This window comes from Corythoichthys intestinalis, chromosome 10 (genome assembly GCF_030265065.1).
Source record: "Corythoichthys intestinalis isolate RoL2023-P3 chromosome 10, ASM3026506v1, whole genome shotgun sequence".
Lineage (NCBI taxonomy): Eukaryota > Metazoa > Chordata > Actinopteri > Syngnathiformes > Syngnathidae > Corythoichthys > Corythoichthys intestinalis.
In genome coordinates, this window is record NC_080404.1 from 14247055 (window position 1) to 14269015 (window position 21961).

The following is a 21961-nucleotide window of genomic DNA, read 5'->3' on the forward strand; positions in this document are numbered from 1 at the left end:
GAGTCAGCTATGCTACACGATGGCTGGAGGAGGTGAAACACCTGGAAGTTTTCTTCAATGGGGGAAAAACAAGTCCATGGTATCGGAAAACTTCAGCTACAGAAAAGTTAGACGGCTGTGGCTTAGAGAAGGACCAACCAACATGTAAAACATGTTTGTGGAGGGCGGCAGCTGAGGAGGCAATACCTTCAATGTGATTTCGCATTCATACAAAAAAATGTTTGCCACCAGCTACGAGAGTTAACTCAAGCGTGTTTAGTGTGTCTGGTGGTGGTAAGCCATACTATAACGTAAGGTTGTTAACGAGGCAGATAGCGTGGCTAATTAGCATGAAAGATGGCTAACTAATAGTGAATGGGACGTACTACGTCATTGTTTGGACGCGCCTCCATGCTGGCAATATGATTCACTTCCGGGCCGGCAGAGTCAATGCGGATTGTAACGTGTGGTAGTGCTAAGCTAACTCTTTCGGTGTTTTAGAAAGAAAATATGGGTGCTTATTGTTGCGTTACCGGGTGCAACAGCGTCTCCTACGACAAAAAAAGGGGTTAGGAAAAATGGACTCACTTTTCACCGTTTTCCTGCATGGAGGACCAAATATCAGATCACGAAGGTACGACGGATGGCTGGATTGCAGCGGTTCGTCGGAAAAGCATTTATGATCATATTTCTGCTGGAATGAGAGTGTGTTCCTGTCATCTCTACTCTTGTAAGTTGAACGCTTTATCCACTTTTGGTTTCAATACGTTTTTGTTTTTTTACACCGTTGTGTAAATCTGCCTCGGTAGCAATGCTCGCCTACTACGACTCACCTACCTGTTGTGTTCCTAGGTAAACCTGCTGACAACACATCCCGATTGGTCACCATCTCTCTTCTTGGATCATTTGACAAAGAAAATTTGTTCAATGGAGTGGTTCCATTTGTCCTGTGTCGGACTCAAACAAGCCCCTGCAGCAGACGCCATCTGGGTCTGCCCTTCTCGTCGATGAACTGCGGGCTTTTAACTTGTGAAAATGCAAGAACTTTAATGCACATATTTATTCTGCCTGGCTATTTAACTATGGCCAGCGACGTTTTTTTTTTTTTTTTTTTTTTTTTTTTAAAACCACTTTGACAAAGACACGTTTCATTGTAATGTTGAATTTATATATTCTATTATTATTTTTAAATTATAATATTCTTATTTGCACTTATGTAGACTTTAGACTGTCAATTCAAATAGTGTTGGAAAAGTTGCAATACCTAAAATAGAAATGCAAGAACTGTAAAGTACATATTTATACACCTTTATTTACCTAAGGCCACTGGATGTTTTTTAACTGCTTTGAAAATTACAGGTTTTGTTGTGATCTTGTATTTATATTGTATATAGCTATTTATAATGTATTATGTATTATAATATTTGCTGCCCCCTGCCAGAGTGTGGGCCATTTTGTACTAAAAGGATTTTAAACTGTCAGTTCAAATACTGTGTTGGAGACTAGTACTTGCAATACTTAAAATGGAAATGCAAGAACTTTAAAGCACATATTTATCCTGTCTGGCAATTTACCCAAGGCCAGTAAATAGTGTTTTAAACTGCTTTGACAAAGACACGTTTATTGTGATCTTGTATTTATGTATTACTTATAATTATATAATATTTGCTGCCACCGTCAGAGGGTGGGCCTTGTTTGCACTAATTTAAAGATTTTAAACTGTCAATTCAAATATCGTATTGGAGAAATTGCATTACTTGAAATAAATCTATTGCAACTTATCAGTCCCAGTTCTTGTCTACAACATTGTCCAAAAATTGTCAATGCATATTCCAAATAGAATAACAAAAGTAAGTCACCTGACTTTGTAATTATTACACCTGTTTATTATGAAGACCTGAAGTAAACAACAAGCAGTTACAGTTTGTCAAGAAGTTGTTCAAGTCATGTTTTGGTATTCATATTTTATTAACTTTTCACAACAACACTTGGGATCGTGTTTGTAAGAGCAGAGCAAACTGAAGTTTCAGCGTGCACTCTTCGCCTTTCCAACCTCTCATAACGCTCCGATGTGGTGCGCTTGACCTCAGAATAACCCAAGAAGAGATATGGTGACCAATAGGGATGTGTTGTCAGCATTTCATATGCAGGTTTTCCTAGTAACACAACAGGTAGGTGAGGAGGAGGAGAAGGTTAGCATTGCTACCGAGGCAGATTTACACAACAGTAAAAAAAAAAAAAAAAAAAAAACGTATTTAAACCAAAACGGATAAATCGTTCAACTTACAAGAGTAGAGATGAGGGGAATACACTCTCATTCCAGCAGAAATATGATCAAGAGAAATGCTTTTCCAACGAACCGCTGCGCCCCAGCCATCCGTCGTGCCTTCGTGATCTGATATTTGGTCCTCCATGCAGGAAAACGGTGAAAAGTGAGTCCAGTTTTCCTCGCCCTTTTTTTAGTCGTAGGAGAAGCTGTTGCACCCGGTAACACAACAATAAGCACCCATATTTTCTTTCTAAAACACCGAAAGAGTTAGCTTAAGACTACCACACGTTACAATCCGCATTGACTCTGCCGGCCCGGAAGTGAATCATATTGCCAGCATGGAGGCGCGTCCAAACAATGACGTAGTACCTCCCATTCCCCATTTCCTTTCTAATATCAGCCTACATTTGTTTAAGTCTTCCACCATTGTGAACATCTGTTCAAAATAACATTTTCACAATACAGCCTGTGTTGTTGTTTTTTTTTTCCGCTTTGGTGACTGTGTTGAGAGAGCATGTGTATAATGTAGAGCTGAAACGAGTACTCGAGCAACTCGAGTAACTCGAGTTTAAAAACTGATCCGAGTAATTTTATCCACCTCGAGTAATCGTTTATTTTGACAGCTCTAAGCATCACGTTTTGCTCGGGCTACTTTTAATGCGGGACAACGCGCTGTCACGTGCGGAGAGGAAGAAGGAAAAAAAAAAAACTTACTGCAGCCGACAGCCGCCACAAACGACGCCGACGTTGCTAAATACTAGCCCGCACGATGCTACGTTGGTACAGGTAGCGTCTGATGCGTCTCATAGAGATCACATGTATGTTGAACTAGATTCGAATTGACAGACTCGGCCGCGTCTGGGCAGCGTTAGTAGACAGCCGCCATCTTAAAGCAATAGAGCGCTAAGCGCTAATAAATAAGATTAACGTTACTGTCGCTACTAGCTCACAAAACGTTAGCCCTGCGGAGGGCTAGGTTTCAAATAAATTATGACCACTGTGGCTAACGTAACTTACATACAGGCTTTAACATAACATAGCATTGTGGAGTGATGAGGGTGTAAAATAAAAACTTAATCATGCTAACTATCAATTTTAGCTCAGTAGTCATTTCTTGATAAAACAACCAAGTAGCACTGGTCCCTAATGTGCTCCAACACAGCCTGTATCATACATTTATTTCGAACACTGCAAAAACTCAAAATCCTATCAGGACTTACAGTTTAGACTAATTTAAAACTTAACTAGAACTTAAAAATGGCTTGACGCAAAGAGAAATTCAATTGAAACACGTGGGAAAAAAATCCTAACTTTTAAGTGATGTGTGTTATCAAGCGTAACGGCATTTTTAGGTAAGATATTTATATATTTTTTTGTTTTTTGTTTTTAATAAGATCTAAAAGTTTTTTGAGTGAAAGCAGTGAATAAGTCTTTTTTTTTAAATTCTAGTTACATCTGAGATGCAATTGTTGGCTGTTTTCAACTATATACATCGAAAATAAAGACATTGATTGACTGAAAATGGTTCAAGATTGGATGAAATGTCTTGTTTTCTCATGTATATTTATAATTGCTCTTCACCTAAAAATATATTTGTTTTATCCGATTACTCGATTAATCGATAGAATTTTCAGTCGATTACTCGATTACTAAAATATTCGATAGCTGCAGCCCTAGTATAATGTAATAATCATTTCTTCTAATAATAATAACGTTGAGCTGTGGCTGTGGGTTTAGGCTCACTTAAAGGACTGCATTTATTTTAATTTATTTATTAGTATATTTCAGTTATTTTTGTATTCATTTTAACTTAACGTTATGTTGCCATTGGCTAAGATGTTGTTTTGAAAAAAATCCTGTTCAATGGAAACGTTTTTTTTTTTTTTTTACCCAGACATCTCAAAATGACACACTTTAGAGCTTTAATTGCAATACTGTGATACCGTGATATTTTTGCTTAAGGTTATCATACCGCCAGAATCTCATCCAGGCACATGCTTACTATATGTCGTAAGGTGCAGCATCACTGCTAATTTCAAATGTGCATTATAATTTTTGTACTACCGAGATTGACGATTTCGATTTTGTAATCACTCTGCCCTACTCTGCACACGTTACAGTTTTGTCGCGTGGAGGGGGGAAAAAAGTGACCAAGTGGCCTTTTGTTAGAACGCTGATTAACCCTAAAGCAAAAGAAGGCTCCGCCACTTTCCAACTTAGTCCAAACCTCTCAGGTAAAAGAGCCTCCAACTACCTGAGAATGACATGTTCCACCCAGAAGACCGTTAATGGAACATGAACAGAAGGAAGGTGAATAGATGAGGAGGGGGGCTGCATTCAGCTGGTCAATTACCCCTGCATTTGTCAGAACTGCACTTCACTGTTATGAAAAACCTTCAGAGGAAGGTAAGAATCCAAACGTGAATGGGACACTACAATGTAAAGAGCAGAGTCAATGAGATGGGCCTGCCTGCTAACTCCAGCTCACCGTTGAAAATACACCAAAGCTGGAATGGTGCTGACCTGATGGCTCATCTGCAAGTTAAAATAGCCCCGCACGGCATGAGCCGCATCATATTCATGTGCAAACAGACAGGGACAAACAGCAGGTGCCAAGGCAATTTTTCCCCTTTCAAACTGCTCCTTTATCCTGTTAAGCACTTAGCCTTTTCAAAAATGACACAAAGGCACAAAGATAGCTGTAAGTGGCAGATCAAGCCATTGATGTGTCACATAGGTAAAGTGGAATGTAAAGGGGAGACCATGGCTGTGTCAGCAAAGATCTCAGGCAGCGGATCTGACTTTTAGGAATCGGTTGCAATGGCAGCCTGTGTGGTGAGGGAAGCAATTGCGCTCATGTCTGCGCATGAAGAGAGCTGATGTGGGGAGATCAATACAGGCGGAAACTGCTTAGGCCAGCAGTCTAGTGCTGTTCCCTGTAAAACCTGTCTGACAAAGAGAAGCGGAAAAGACAGTTGCCAACCTGGATGACATGGGGCTATGACTAAGGTGCCATGAGGGCATTTGTGACTTTAGGTCCTCATTATTTACAACATAGGATTATGAGGAAATACATAATTTCAGACAAAAGGCTTGAGTTCATATTTTGTTACACCGCACCCTGCTCCCAACCACTAACTAAACCAGTCAACACAAACCAGTTACACCTCTTGGTACACAAAGGTGTGTCGACAAACCCCAATGGCTGTTCTTTGAAACTCTCTGTGATGTTTCTGGCTTCCTTGCAAATCAAAACTTAAATATTCAAAAATTTAAATGGACATGATTACGTTGGTATGACGTATGAGAGTGACGCGACTTGAAATGCATTTTATTAGGTATATTATCCTATGCAAAACTACTAAATGCATTACAGGGTTACAGACTACCTTTTTTTCCTCTCAGTAGTTTCCTCAGGCCTGGATAATTTTATTATCGAAATCTAAGATCGGAAATTTTTTTAGATCGATCAGAGTGATCAGTCCTGTCATATTTAAACAACCCATAGACTTCACTATAAGTTGACGAGACACCTCCTACAGACATTCCCGTAGGGGCCTGGGCCAGGTAGAGCATCAAAGCAAGCTTTCACTGCGATAAATTCAAACACACCCTGTTCCAACGCCAGATTTAGGTGGAAACAGGACCAAAGTTTTAGTGCGTACAAGCAGGTAGGAGTGTTTCAAGAGTGATTTGGTCGAAGATTAAAGGTAATTATTATGAAAAAAATTAGCGTTTGAAATATTTATGCAAAATGAATGATAACTGCCCGTTTTTTTGCTTTCAACCAAGAATCTAGACTGTTTTATGTTCATATCTATAGAAATTCAGAGATTTACGCATTTATTTACAATAATTTTCAACTTAAAAAGCTCTTTGTTTTGCGATGGGGCCATGTTGAATTTGGTATCCAAACACAATAGCGTAATTACACATTCAAATAATCAGGTAATTTTCGGCCAATTGTCCGTTTTTGGGGGCAAAACTGAGCAATTTAGACATTTCTGCGTCCTTAACAAAAAATCTCGGCTTTTACTTATATTTTTTATGTAACATTTCAACTGAAAACCGACGAGGGCCGAATAGCCTGCAAGATGTGCTGACGGATTGGAATTCAACTTAAATAAATTGTGGTTGTATATAGAAACATACAAATTTTGCTTTTGTTGAGTAGAATTAAGATTCTGGATGCTTTCCTCAAGTATTACGTTTCTGATGTGAAAATTGAGTGATTTATTAGCTGTTGAAAACATATGTCAAAATTGCATTAATTAAAAAAAAAATTTAAAAATCACTATTTCGAGCATAAGTTTATATGATATGTTAAATATTGCTTTTGATCCTGAAAATATTGGTGACAGGAAGGAATTCAATTGGAAAAACTTAATTCGATACTTCATCACACCCAAAATTAAAAGTAAACAAACAAGTAGCCAACAATCTTGCTGGAGACGATGCAATGACTTGAATCCAGACCATACACATATATTTTGGACATGCATTAATATTCAATCATTCTGGGAGAAGGTTCACTCAGCTCTCTGTGATATGTTGGGATACACAATTCCCAAATCCTGTCAGGTATTATATCTGGGACTTTTAGAGGATGTAATACATAAAGAGGACCAGTATATTGTGAAAATTCTCCTTGTGGCTGCAAAAAAGGCCATAACAAAGAACTGGTTAAGAACTGAATCTCCAACACATGAACAATGGCTGCTAATAGTGGATGAAATACTCGACATGGAACGGCTAACATATAGGCTAAAGATAAAAGAATATTTGTTTTGGAAAAACTGGGGGAAGTGGCTGACTTACAGGGAAAAAGGGGTATAATATGGATCTCTGGCTCATCATGATAGAGGAGAACACAGGCCCGTTGGGTGCTCATTAGTTATATTTTTCTTTATGTTTGGTGTTGGTGATATTCGGTGGTGGGGAATGTTGTGTTTGTGTTTTGTGTGAAAAATTAGAAATGAATTTTAAAAAATTGTAAAAAAAAAAAAAAAAAAAGAAAATATTGGTGACTGACTGCATTTTGTGATTTTTGTGCATTTAGTGTAAAATCTGAAAAATTTAAAACCATTTAAATATAATTAATCAGGATTTTATTCGGGAATGACTTTGAATTTTTTGATGCTGCTGCTCATGGGGAATCATATATGCCTAAGGGAGGTACCCGTTTTGGTTTTAGGTTGCTAGCAGCTTTGGTTTTGAAAATATTTGAAATAAGTCTTTGAAAATAGGCCCCCTACAGAGCGGCCCGTTTCCAATCAACTTATAGTGGCGTCTGTGATCAACTATACTGTATATGCAGATGCAACAACTTTCAACAGCTCATTTCTGGCATCTTCGCTAACAACTGAAGTGTGGAGCAAAAGTTTGCCATTGACAAAAAAATATTCTAGAAAAAAAAAATATCAGCAAACTTACAGGTTTTATCAGTGTGAGTAGGTGAAAAACATCTACTTGCACTGTGTCAGGTTTTAGGGGCAAAAAGAGTTTATAAATTAGGGGGAAAAAAAAAAACTCAAACATAAAACTTTGAAGTTGCTTTGACTTACAGTATTTCTTTTTTGTTTTTGAGGTGGGGGGGGGGGGGCGCTCTCATCTGTCATTTTTTTTAGCGCCGGGTATTCGTCTAAAATTTACAAACAGACAACCCAGAGGGAAGGAAACACCCACTGCCTATGAAGGAAGTCCTAAGTCAGAGAGCATTCAGTTGGGCCAGCGCTAAACCAAAACAGTGAACTATTGCAAAAGGAGGCCAAACATTTATACCCTGCTAGCAAACACCCAAGCCTGTTAATGACACACGGGCAAATAAAAGTAATAAAAGAAAGACTAAGTTGTTTGGCACAGACATGTACTTTATTGTTTCAAACTGCACTTGGACCCTAATCAGAGGTTAGTTTTCCAAAGTACAAACCCGCCTCCCAGCAAACACTGAAACCTTATCTCAAGGGTCATGTGCCCGTCTTGTCTAGAAACCCTCCTCCCACCATGACCTCATATACTTTGAAATACCATAAACAAGCAAGACTATACTGTTTGCTTTCTGCCAGTTGACAGTTAAAGTGCTTATCCTGAAAGAAATTTGTTTTTAACAGGTTTGCTGTTTTATGTTTACAACATGTTTGCATTTTGAGAGTTTAAAGAACAAACAAAAAACACTACACGACGTAAAGCACTACAAACTTTGTTGACCGTGCACAAACAAAACACTTTTTTCTGCACAATTTTACTGAAATATCAACTGAAAAACAATTGGTAATGTCTACCTAGTACAGTAAGTCGTCGGGTTGCGACCTACGACGTTTTGACTTTACGACGCCTGCACCTCGACCACTATTTAGTCCCCAGCATCTATGTTTTAGCTTAGCTAGTGTATAGTGCTGGTCTGTCTTGGTGCGCCAGCCAGGAGGATCTTTGCCTAGAAGCTGGGTCTTCTAGCTATGCTGGTCCAGCCAAAAGAAAAGCAATTACCATGGAAACTAGAAAATGCAATTTCTGGAGAAATTGCAATGGTAGCTTTACTTTCGAAGGCCAACCTCTTGGGGTCACGTCCTGCTCATTTCAGGTTACTTCCTGTTGATTTGGGGACATTTCAGGGTCTCCTTCTGTTAATAACAGATCACTTCCTGTTTATATGGGGACATTTCAGGGTCCCTTCCTGTTGATATTTTGGCGTACATGGCCGTCAATAGCATCGTTTTACATATGCTTCAATGGAATAGAAGTACATTAGCATCAATAGAATCGAGGTGCATCGCCGTCAATGGCATGGAAGCGCATAGCTGTCAATGGCATCGACTTACTTGGGCGCCAGTTGAATGTCATTGGGCTGTAATGGTAAGTTTTTTGGTCAAAAATCTCAACCACCCATGTTTTTCTGCCATTCAAAATGAATGGGAAATTTAGGCAATTAAAAAGGAATGAACGACGAACATGGCAATGGCATCCCATTACAAACAAATGGAAAAGTTTTGGGTGAATTTGGGGGGAACCGTAGGTTTTTGGCAAATTCTGTGTGCAACTTTTTTGCCCCTTACCTTCCTGAAATTTTTGACGGATGCTTTATCTGTGTTGGATGGTTGCTTTTGCATTACATGCAAAGCTACCATCAACAAAGCTTAACATCATAAAATGATCAAAGAAAGGAAAGACCAACGAACACTGGTTAATTTATGCTGCTTTCAGGCCAAAGTAAAACCGTCGCATGAAATCGCCTCACTCACGCAAAACAGGTTTTGTGTTCATAGTTGAAGTTCGAAAAACCAAACAGCTTAGGGTTCATCTAACGTAAAAATAAGGACAGTAATGTAATAAATCGCTTTCCTGTTCTGTAACCCAAAATCAACAGGAAGTGGCCCACAAAATGCCCTAAAACCATCAGGAAATGAATGAAAATACACAGGTAATGACCTGAAATGTCCCAAAATTACCTTGTTGCCTGGCATTGGCTGCCACTGGTGGCCATAGAAGTGGGAGGGGCCTGTTTGAAGTGGAAGGGTTTCATTTGCTGCCACCCTCCCAGTTCAAACGGATTAGACATCTACTGGAGATAAACTTACAGCAGAAAGATGAAGATAGCTTGTTTTTCTATGTATTAGTTGTTTTGCAGAGTATCCTAGAATGATTTCCTAACCAATGCATCAATAATCGTTGTATCGCCATACAGTGAGATCATCGTTACCGTGAGCTTTGTATCGCAATTCTTATCGTGAGCAACTAAGAGGTTCCCACCCCTAAAAAAAAACCATTGAAAACTCCATCCACCTCTCAGCAGTAATGGAAAGTACAGCATCTTGTATTTTCATTTTGATATATTTTAGCTTCCTATACGAAGTATTTTGACGTAAAATTTGACTTTTAACGGTGAAATCCGGCTTGCATGGAGGACTCCCTATATAGTGAAAACAATAATTGGAGGCAGAAGTAAATTGTAGCATCTTGTCTTGAATTCCATTTACTGCTGTCATTACCATTTACAAAAGAACTCAAATCAATTACTCTTATGAATGCATATTCATTTCATTATTTAGGCATATTATATTTTAAGATTTTTTTGATTAGTCATTGATGATAGTGTAACAATTTTAGTTTTTCATAAAACCTAGTTCATCCCCAACAGTGTAAGACACGCACACTACTTGCACAAAAGTTGTCAGATCCTGTATGTGTAGTGTCGCAGTGCTGTCAATTAAATAAACCCTGTTAATTATGCTAGGGGTGATGAAACAAAGACCCATTGTGCTTCCTCTTTCCCCATCTACTCAATCAAGGAAACGGTCACTTCAGTGCTGTCAGTGAGGCGTGTCCTAATCAGCGGCATCTTGTGTCCACCAGTTAGAAAAAGAGGAGGATGAGGCGCTACTGATCAGACGTTCGATGTGCATAGCTATTCTGCTATATGCAGAGCGTCATGTTACCAAACCGGAAAACAAGTTGCCAAACTTCCTCTATACGCTATGCTAATAAGATCATTAGAAGTTGATGACACGGTGGTTTTAGCCAAATTTGCAGAAATGTTGTTTTCTTTATGGTTTGAGTTTTTGGACAAAAGGTAAATTGCATTTGTTTATTCATGCAAATATGATATGCGAAAAAACCAGGAAGGAAACCTTTAGATCGGGTATTATCATCTTTGCTGGCTCTATGGAGAACTTATGACCTCCCTCCAGGCGGTCTAAAAAACCTAGTGTGTTTTATCAACAGCAACAACAACCCAGCCACAGACTCTGTTATTGTGACATGGATCAGAATGACTGCAAGGAACTGAACTGAAACCTGCACTATTGACGGACTTCAGAAACTGAAGTGCAACTAGTTGTCGACCATACAACCCAGCGATTACACAAGCCTTGTGGATTAGGGAACCTGAGTCTAGATTGTCAGTGGGGAGAACATGATGTGATTTGTGTGCTATGGTATTTTTTGTATACCACACTACATGGGCAGTATGAAAGTACTTTTCAAATTGTCATATAGGGGTCATGTTGGAAATGTAGGAAGAAATGAAGTTCAGAAGTTCCACTGTACTTAGTAAAAACGACTGCCAACTGTCGAAATGTTCTTGGGCAAAGAGCTAATGTAAAATGCTTTGAGCATGGTAAAAACATGTGCCGTACTTTTTTGAATATAAGTCGCAGATTTTTTATTAGTTTGGCTGAAGTTGCAACTTATACTCAGGAGCGACTTAAGCGTGAAATTATTAACACATTATTACATCATTTCACATGTTATTTTGGCGTTTTGGAGTGACACTGATGGTTTGGTAAACTTGTTAGCATGTTCTTTATGCTATAGTTATCTGAATAACTCTTAATACCTATGTTACGTTAACAAACCGGCCACGTTCGCATTTCGTTGTTCATGCAACATGTAACATTATCATACTGTACACTTATTCAGCATGTTGTTCTTTATTGTATTTTTATTTTAAATTGCCTTTCAAGATGACATATCTGTTCTATGTGTTGGATTTTATCAAGTAAATTCCCCCCAAAAAATGCGACTTATACTCCGGTGCGACTTCTATATGTTTTTTTTCCCTCTTCGTTGGGCATTTTATGGCTGGTGCGACTTATACTCAGGTGCGACCTATAGACCCTACCCACCGACGTCACAAAATCACGTGATCGCTGTATTGTTCCGCCCCCTTGTCCGTCATTTTGTGTCTGTATTATCAATGGTCTCAATTGATCGAGCAATTTATAATGCATTTCATGGAAGACCCGGTGCTTTCGGATGCCGTAAACTCACTTGATGCGTTGCATAAAAGGCGTTATGTGGAAAAGCTTTAGTTTATCCATTCGCCAGATCCATATTTGATGCCTAAATCGATGTTTTTCGACCCGCTGTGTTCGCCGTATTTGCCTGACATCTGCTAGCTACCCTGATTTACACTGATCTTGTCCACACAAAATCAGCCTATTCTCACGAAAGTTTGAAAAACTTTAAGAGCTTGGAGGCTGATAAATACTTCGTTGCTGGTTGGGTGAAACAGGTCCTCGTCCACGAAAATTCGGCAGGAATCTATCTTGTGCTTGGAAAGGTGAGTTACGAAATTTTCAATTCAAAATCTTTTGTTCTTGCTAACATCCACTGTCGAGTCTAATGTATTTCATGTCATTTGTCAATGGAGCTAGGGCTTTTAATGTTTATATGGTTTAGCGATAGCACTCTCACTACATACATACGTGTATGTTGTCGGCGATTAGCCTAGCAATGATCTTAATTGTGGTTGTCAGCCCAAAACCCTCTAAATATATATTAAATGCATCTTACCAGATATAAAATGACTACTACTTAATCTGTGGTAATCATTTGGAGCCCAGTTTTCTCGTCGAATTGCAGCAGCCCATCTCGCTCTCTCCTCTCCGGGTCTCTCGGAATCCGGTAGAACTTCAAGTCTCTCTGTCTATCTTCTCTGTTATTGCAACCGACCGCCACACACGCCTTCACCATTTTGATTATTAATGTTAACGAGCAGAAAAACACGCCGTAAATAGGAGGAATGTACGTAGCCGTAACAGGTAAACACGATGTGTTGACGGACAATTGGGCGGCACCAGTCAGGAGGGCAGAGTTGTGACGTCACGTGGGTAGGGTCTATATATGTTTTTTTTTCCTCATCGTTGGGCATTTTATGGCTGGTGCGACCTATACTCAGGTGCGACTTATAGTCCGAAAAATACGGGATCAAGGGTGTCCAAACTATTCTACATAAGTTCACGGTGGGTGCAGGATTTCATTCCAACAAAACAAGATTACACCTTTTCACCAATCTGGTGTATTAAAAGTGTAATCAGTTGATTGCGGTCATGTGCTGCTTGTTTTGGCAGAAACCTCATTGGATAAACTGCCTGCGGTTGATCAGTAGAAACAAAAAACATGACCCAAAACGACCCTTGAGGACTAGTTTAGAGACCCCTGATATAGATGAATGCACTATACAGGTACTCTTTATTTCGGGAGTGGGGGAACTTTTCCACAAAGGGTTGAAGTGGGTGCAGGTTTTTGTTCCAACCCATCAAGAGGACACATTGTCAAATCTGGTGTTTTACAAATGCAATCACTTTATTTAAGTCAGGCGCTTCTCGTTTCTGCAGAAACCTCATTGGTTGAACTGTCTGTGCTGGATCAATTGGAACAAAGTCCAGGACTAACTGCAGCCCTTGAGGACCTGTTTGCCCACCCCAATTCTATTTACTTACAGAGACACTTTTTTCCCCCAAAAACCCTAAATACATACTGTAGTATACTGTATCTCAAAGATGTAAGGAATTCACTAACTCATTTTAAACCCAGAATGGAATAAATGTTTTCAACTTTAAGTAGTCAAATCCATGTCACTTTTTTGTGCATTCAATAAAGTACATTTTAAAAACTAGAACAGTGATGGCTCTATTGATGCATTTCATCAGAGGGCCTGGCTCTATACGCTGAGTTAGGCAATTAGAATGAGAGGTATCTGCCCTTGCAACAAATCTAAACCCAAGTCAGTCACACGCCTGCAAAGCACATGGTGGATTTTTGAGGACGCAACTTTCCATTTACTTTGGGTCAGAGTACACAATACTGTGTGATAAGACTGATTACATGGCCTTACCACCATTTTGAACTGCAGTTCCTGTGCAATTTTAGCCTGAATAAGAACAACAAACACAGAATTTAGAATTAGTATTTACTTCCTTAATTTCGATATTTGATCTATTGATAATGGTGTGTTAATTGGCCCAAAAAATAGATCATACCTACAGTTTGTACTGTACATAATGAAAATGGGAGTAAGGATGGTCACATTTCTTCACTGTTATAGCGCACATCCCCTTAGGGGCTTCTGCATCATTAATAGAGGGGAATGGAACAACTACTTGGAAGAGTGAAACCAATAAGTATTAAAAGTTGGAAAAATGATGTGTGGTTTTTCCACAAGTGTTCCTGAGGAAATGTGTTTGTCGTTACGACACAGTTGACTCCAGTGTTCAGTTAAATATGAGTAAAAAAATATTCCCAACATTGGGTGCTCTGTGACCGCAAAGTCTAAATACAAATACACAAAAGCCCAATACATAACGCAACTGTCCATAATCCAATCCAATTCAGCTCAAAACCATTAGTCTGGACTTTACCCTAATCTAATGAACTGCTTTCAGCAAGTAGGCCCTTATACCCCAGTTTGTGCCAATAAGCCACACTGCTAGTAAACTGACTCCGTTTGGGTCCTCTATTTTGGTCAAGTTTCAAATATTTAATTAACTTTTTGGTTGAATAACTGCTCATGAAATCATGACAGCCAATTTAACTTTTTCAGCCTGTGCCATTTAATTTTCAAATACTTTCTAACAACATTGTCATTATGTCCGCTCAGCCTAAAATGTACTGACCATAGACAGACAGCATTGTTCAATGAATTGGAGGAGTCAAGGCAGCTAACATGTCTGCTGTCTGGCAACTAAAATATCAGTTGTGTACTTGTTATAGGCATATGACTAAGTAGACAGTAATATGTAGAGAAAGCACATGAGAGAATTTTCAGTTGTAACATTACTGAAATGAATTTACAATTAGGGTTGGTTGGGCATCGAGCATCAATGGTTATAACGGTTATATCACTCCGATGCTCCTGGAATCGTTCAAATTTTAAAATTTCGATTCCATGTTTCGATGCCCCGACTGCCGAGCGGAAAAACTTGCTCAAGGTCAAAGACTTATATTTATATGCAAGTTAAAATTAAACCTGTGAGAAGTTCATATAATTAAAAAAAAAACACATCGAAAAGTTAAGACTAATATAAACCATGCAATTTTTTTTTACCCTGCCTCTTAAAAGAATCGGAATCGAGAATCGTTCGGAATCGAAACGTGGAACCGTAATTGGAATCGTTCAATTTCAAACGATGCCCATTGCCCAACCCTATTTACGATCCCTCTTCAGGTTATAAAAAGCAGTCATTTATTAGTACTAATCACAAAAAGTATGAAAATGAAAACAGAAATGAAGATTTTTTTTTAAATTTGGAACTTCTGTTCTTTAGTGCAAACTGTCCTAGAATAATAAACAACTTCATACATCTACAATGTCATGTTAGTCATCACCTGAGACCATTTTTGTTGCGGTGCCAAACTGCCAACACCTTAAATATGTGCTCTGTCCATTGATGAATTGATTACATTTATGGTAAGGATGTAAAGCTCCAACGATAAATTACCTTAATTTAACAGTTTTGCTTGCTCCCAAGAAATTACACTAAAAATTGGGTGCACTAAACCCTTCATTTAAGCTTTTCATTTTTTAAAAGCAGGTTCCTATTACGTTAAGTCATAAAATCTCATTTCACATTTGAGTAACTGTCCATAAAGTGCAAGACATTATCGTGTAAAATTTTAATGTACACTTTTCAAGCCTACCATCTTTGATGGCATGGCAACTTTTTACAGGTTTGCATTTCTGTATTGTCTTATAAGAAAAAAATTAAGAAATTAAGCAATACAAGTTTTGAAAGTTTACCAAGAGTAAACAATTAGAGAACATCAGAGCGCAGTCAACACTAAGGGAGTCCCAAAAAATCGATTATTAGTTGCATCACGATTCGACACGCGACGATTCGATTACGATTCATAAATGTTCAAAAACGATGATTTTCCCTAATAACTTTATGACAGCCGCTCGTAGCAGAACGAAATTCAAAACACGTCTGCTCCCCAGACACCTTTAACGGACGCACTCACAACGTTATGATGGATGCTGCTGGGTTACTGAGCGAGAGATTTACTCCTTTTCAAAAGAGTGGAAAATAAATTTGTGTATGAGACAGGCAGGAACCCGGCGGTTGCGCTTCTGTGCGCAAGTTATGTTTTAGAGCGCGAGGGGAAGAGAGAGAGTTCGGTGCTCCTTGTCTTTCAGTTGTCCAGCAGTGGTTTCAAGTCATGTCAATTGAAAAATGTCCTGAATGTGTTACTAAGACCTGTGCGCGTCTATAAGAGGTGAGTATACGAACCCTCTTCTACTGTTTAGCCTTTATTGTTGTTGTTTTTGAGATGTTAACAGTTAGCGCCGAGCGCCAAGCTAATTCGCTAATGTGTATTTCATATGCAGAACGTGTAAAACCATGATTAAGTTAAGCAATAACACTACAAACATGGCGAAATACTACAGAAATCTGTGAAAACAAAGTATATTGGTTAAAAGAAGTCTAATTTCTAAAGCAGTGGTTCTTGACCTAGGTTCGATCGAACCCCAGGGGTTCGATAAGTCAGTCTAAGGGGTTCGGTTAAGGTTCAGACAGGCAGGGCCCTATTTTTGGACGCTGACTAAATCCAGGCATAGTGTAGTTTTAAAGCAGGTTTTGGATTGGTTATTCCCCAATTTACAGGCTTTATTCCAATTCTTTCAACTTCTAGTCCTCTATCTGATGGGAGGAGAAACTGGTTTGCTCAGTGGAAGGTTGACTCTCACTTGGTATGAGGAAGTACAATAGACCTACGGGTAGCGTACACTGCATTGACATAAAAAACATTTGCATCCTATTTTACGCCATGAGAATAGTATGTTCGGCAAGGATAAGATGATATGAAAATGTCGACAGGAAAAAAAAAAATGCAAACTGAAATCAATCGAGGTAATTTACTTTTCCAATGTGAAAAGCAAATCAAAAGGCAGAATTATTTGTTGTAAATTAATACTGTTTATTGGATTTTTGAGAAAATTAATGTTTTTTAACATCGACCTTGTGTACAAATTTGGCCATCATTTTGTGCAGGGTGTTTAATTAAATTTGATATCTGAGATGCAAACATGACAAAAACTGCACGGTCAAGGTTAATGCAACCAAGCAGGTTTAATGTTGAACAATATAAGATATATTTGTCCAAATATGAATGAAAAATTCTAAGATATGCGCATTGGGCCAGTCTTGGTTTAGTGTTTTGATGATGCTGCAGGAACAAAGATAAAAACATATGCAGTCTAAATGGGAAGAAATTTGAATGGAAATAAACTTAGGTTTTAGCTTGCTAGCTTAGATATATTGATTTTGAATGAAAAAAAGTTCGAATTCCAAAGGGTTTGGTTATTGCGCGTGTGAAACTCATGGGGTTTGGTACCTTTAGCAAGGTTAAGAACCACTGTTCTAAAGACACTTTGTTTCCAGAAAACGTGGAATTCATTCCACCTGTGTAAATTTTATTGTATTGTTGAGCAAAATAAGTACTGCCTTTAAAATTGTTAATGTTTTTGCACTTTCATGTAAAAAAAAAGAAAAAAAAAACTGTTTAAGGGCAGCTTTTTGTTGTATGGACATGTTTCCACCGTTCCTGTTGAATCGTTAGGACATTTTAAATAAATAATGGAAATTAATTTATTTGGCTACTTTATTAATTAGTAATGTACGATGCATCAATAATCCTGATAACTGTGATCTTCGTTCAACAATCAAATCATAGCCCCCTGAATCGTAATCGAATCGAATCAAATCGCGGGGCGCCTAAGATGGCATAGTCAACACCTGGGGGAAAAAACTGTTTACGGGACTAGATTTTATTTAGATTTCTATTTAAGTATGTTGAACACATTGTAACTTAAAGCACTACAAAAGAATGAATTTAAATTTACACAACATGTTACTACAGGGCTTCACCAGTGATGCCTACTACAATATTATACCAGATTAGACACATACCAGATCAAACCAGCCTCAATGCTTTATTTATTTTTATAATATACCTGTTGTCGCTATTTTGCATCCTACATAAAATTATATTCATTTTATAATTATTATTTCTTTCTTCGGTTTTATTATTTATTATTTTACCACATATTTTAATTAAGTTTCTCAACTTTATTTAGCATCTACTTGAAAGCAAAAACAGAAGATTCTTAAATCTTTCTTTTTTTTTTTTTTATCTTGGCGTCAAGAGGTAAAAGCTACTTAACATGAGGAAAAACAACATTGCAGGGTCCTATTTATAGGAATGAATGTCAGTAAAGTTAGCAGGCTCTTGGCTATTCTGGGTAGCAAGAGGACTGACCCCGCATATGCCTATGTACATATAGAGGTGGAATACATGCTAAGGACTACAAACAACAATGAAGACAACAGATGGTTGTGGCCATAGAAACGTTGGCTATAAAGAAATGGCAGATCCCCTTTTGCCTTTGATTTTATTTCAAGTAAATCAGCGCTGAATGGAACACTGCAACCTTCTTTCTCCAAACACACAAAACACCCATACAGTGTCAAGAGGTAATGTATGATGCTATGATGCTAAGTGGACTAATTTGTAACTGTAACATTTGGTGTCATTCTTGCCAAATAAAAAAATTGTTAACACTGAGACATGTTTTTTTTTTTTTTTTTTTAACAGAACACTCCATATATGGAATAATCTTGTGATATTCGATTACATCACACACTCGGCTAATGCAGCCATGCAATGTTTGATTTGTTTCATGTGCATGTTACACACAATATACTAAATTAAACAGTGGCGAGTTTAATGAAAGTAGCGAAGATTAAGCCATCCAATAAAACGAAATATAGTTACTGTTGTTGTCTTAATGTTTGATAAACGGACAAACGGGGACATGAATCACCACACAGTCACACACAACGTGGAATATGAAGTTACACGCAATGACGTGGACTATTGCACAATACTTCCCGACAAACCGGACTCGATACCCAGTTACTTATTACCGCTTAACAACCATTCGGGTAGTTTTAACAGAACTCAATGCGTTACGTTACATGCCTTAGCTCACCCAGTACAGGAACGAAGCAAAGTAGCCTTAGCAGCCGCTCGGTAGGTCAGTGAGGGTAAATCCAACGCTAGCTTTAGCATTGCACAACTTTACGCGCTCTCTTGATTGAATGCCGATAAACGTGACATGGCTAAGGATAAACAGCAGTATGTGCTTGGAATAAATGCCCTGCGACTTGAATATTGAAGCATGAAAAGCAGAGGGGAAGTAACGTGAGCTAGCTGCCACATGCTTTCGCTTATTCTGCCATGCTGGCCGCTCTTGAGCAAAGTCACTTGACCACGTTTACTTTTAGCTTGTTCCGAAACACACGCCTCGCAAACATGACCCGAGCACACACGGATCTCAAACAAAAGCGAGAAAAGGGGTAGAGGGTTATAATACTCACAATCATGTACGACGTGTCTTGGTGCGGTGTGTTTAAAGACACGACAGGACGCAGTTTATTCGGATGTCTGCCTCGCACAATGTCAGAGATCAGATCAGCAGCTGCTTCCTCCATGCAGGCAGCGCGCGGATCACACAGCGCACGGCAACGCTACCAAACCCCTAGCCGTCGTCATGGCAACACAGCCGCTCCAGCCAATCACAGCCCCTCCCCTCCTATCTCCCCTGGCAACTGCCGCAGCGAAGGGGCTCCACGAGCGCACACGCTATCCTATTTTGCATCGCCAAACGAGCTTTCACTTTTTGGTTATTTCCCTCTCACAAAGCAAAATAGGCTTTAACATTTTTAAATTCTATCGTTATTAATACTTCCCCATGACAGTGACGTAGGCGGCGATATGATTGTTGGAGGCCTTATAAATTGAATGTTGTTTAGGCAACACGAAACACCTCGGGCAGGAGAGGATGAGTCACCACACCCTCCACAGTGGACCCTCAACAGGGCCCCACCTAAAGTAAACCGTGATACTCAGGAGCTAACCAGACTTGCACATACACACACTGATCACATGCTTAAAATTAAAAAGACAAAAATCAATAACAAAATATATGTGAGTAACATTCTTGTAAATGCTCATCTAAAATTTAGGGTTGTTTAGCTAGATCTTATTTTAAGTGTCATTTATTAAATGTATTTGTAATTCAAGTTAAACTGATATTGTGCTGTATAATTCAGTGATTCTCAATAGGTGAGTCAAAACATAAAAGTTTATTGAGAACCCATTATGGGAGGGTGGCGAGTCCAAATGAATGCATATTTTATGTGCATCCCTTGATGTATTCATATTTTGCCTTCAAACAATTTTGACTGGCACACAGCTTGATTTCGTTGTTTTTATGCACGCAGTTTTCGGCCCTCCTCAATTTGTACTTAACTCTTTAGTAATAAAATATTTTAGTGCATCACCCTATTTTGTTAATTGGATTTTAAAATGGTCTTTCTTCTTTTTCATACAAACCTTATCATGGTCCTCCATTAACTATCGTAAAATACTTCTAACTTGACTTTGACAATTTTCACCACAATTTCATCTATTTGTGTTGATAATAACTAATACATGTTTCTACCTGCACACAAAATCCAAGTTAAATTTCCAAATAACGTTAAACCAGAATATTTTAATTTTAGCCAAACGTGGCAGAAAAGCACAGCTTTTTTTTGTTGTTGTTATCTTCCCATGGCTATCTGTGGAGTGCAGCTTTACTGTCTGAAAGCGACTTCACACCAAACTGTAACGTTCACATACTGGTGATACCCTGCTCAACCTATTTCAAAAGCGCACATAAGTACCTCTCTGTGGTCTGATCTAATAGGTTCCCTGTGTGCCTTCATTGTGCATAAGCCCACATACATGTCAAGCAGTCGTCGCGTACGCACTGTTGATGTGACTGTTGATCTTTTGTTGATGCTCTCATTGCTCTTGTTTTAACTTGACAAACAGGTTCTGTGGCAGTTGTAGCATGCATGTCATGGAAAATACTTCACTTGATACATTTGTTTTCATTGCCTACTTTAATCTTTTAAAATCATTTACATGCTTGTGTATAAACGCACATGTGCATAGATACAATGTAAGAAAAGGAAGAAGGAAAAGACAGTTAATAGTTGGTCTGACCATTTTCATTGTCATGTTATATTCATTCATGTTTTTAAGGCCTATGCTGACATCATTTTCTTGCGCAACAAAGCTATTCTTAGGGACAGCAGGCTGCGTAGACTGTCCCATTTTCCCTCCCATCGTCACTCTCAGGGATGAAGTTGCATAGCCACTGAGGGAGAGAGGAGAAGCATTAATCACCAGGGAAACTGTTGATAGAGGATGCCTCGAAAAGGCAAGACCATTAGCCAATGTGCTAATCTGATTGTTAAACGGTTAGGCTAAAACAACATGCCCCACTGATGTTCATCAGAAATGTTGAGCATGGCAAAGAGTTGTATAACACACAGTCACATACTACAATCAGAGCGACAGTAGGACAAAATAATCATATGAAATATCTTAAAGTTCTGCGTTAACCTAACAGCTGTTGAAAACAATTAAAAGTTAACAGATCCCTCAGTAAAAGCAGAGTTGGGTGAAGAAGTGCAAGATTACAGACTTTGAGAGAAGTTGAATGTGAGGCAGTAAAAGTGAGGAATGAACAATGAGGAATCTATCCCGTCTTATAGTGGCTGAGCATGAATGAGGGTGCGGTGTGTCTTTGCAAGCCGGCCTATGGTGGCAGAGTGGTCAGGAGCCCTGCTGCTTTAATGGTCCATAAATCTGTGTGGGCTGGCTGCTCTGATGCTGCCCCAGTGAGACCCTCTCAGGCGGAAAATGAATCAGACCATTTTTACGGAGCGCCAAGTGTTGAGGCTCTTGCCCTCCGTTACTGCCAGAGAGGCGATAAGAGGCGCTGCACACACGCGCTACTCAATTTCAGCAGGTCTGGAGCTCATAAAACTGTCTACTAGTGACAAACCTTGTTTGTATACTGCACTATATTCCCTCTGTCCT

The 21961-nt window shown here is 38.8% G+C and overlaps 1 protein-coding gene across 3 annotated transcripts in view; it reads right to left on the minus strand.

Annotated features, from left to right (window-relative positions):
• Positions 1-19553, minus strand: part of foxn2a (forkhead box N2a) — a 39722-nt gene extending 20169 nt beyond the window's left edge. Inside the window, exon 1 of one of the 3 annotated variants that reach the window (XM_057847299.1) lies at positions 19405-19553. The gene's annotated coding sequence lies outside the window, so the exon portion shown is untranslated. The other 2 variants (XM_057847301.1, XM_057847300.1) reach the window with 2 other exon arrangements.
• Positions 19554-21961: the final 2408 nt, after the last annotated feature.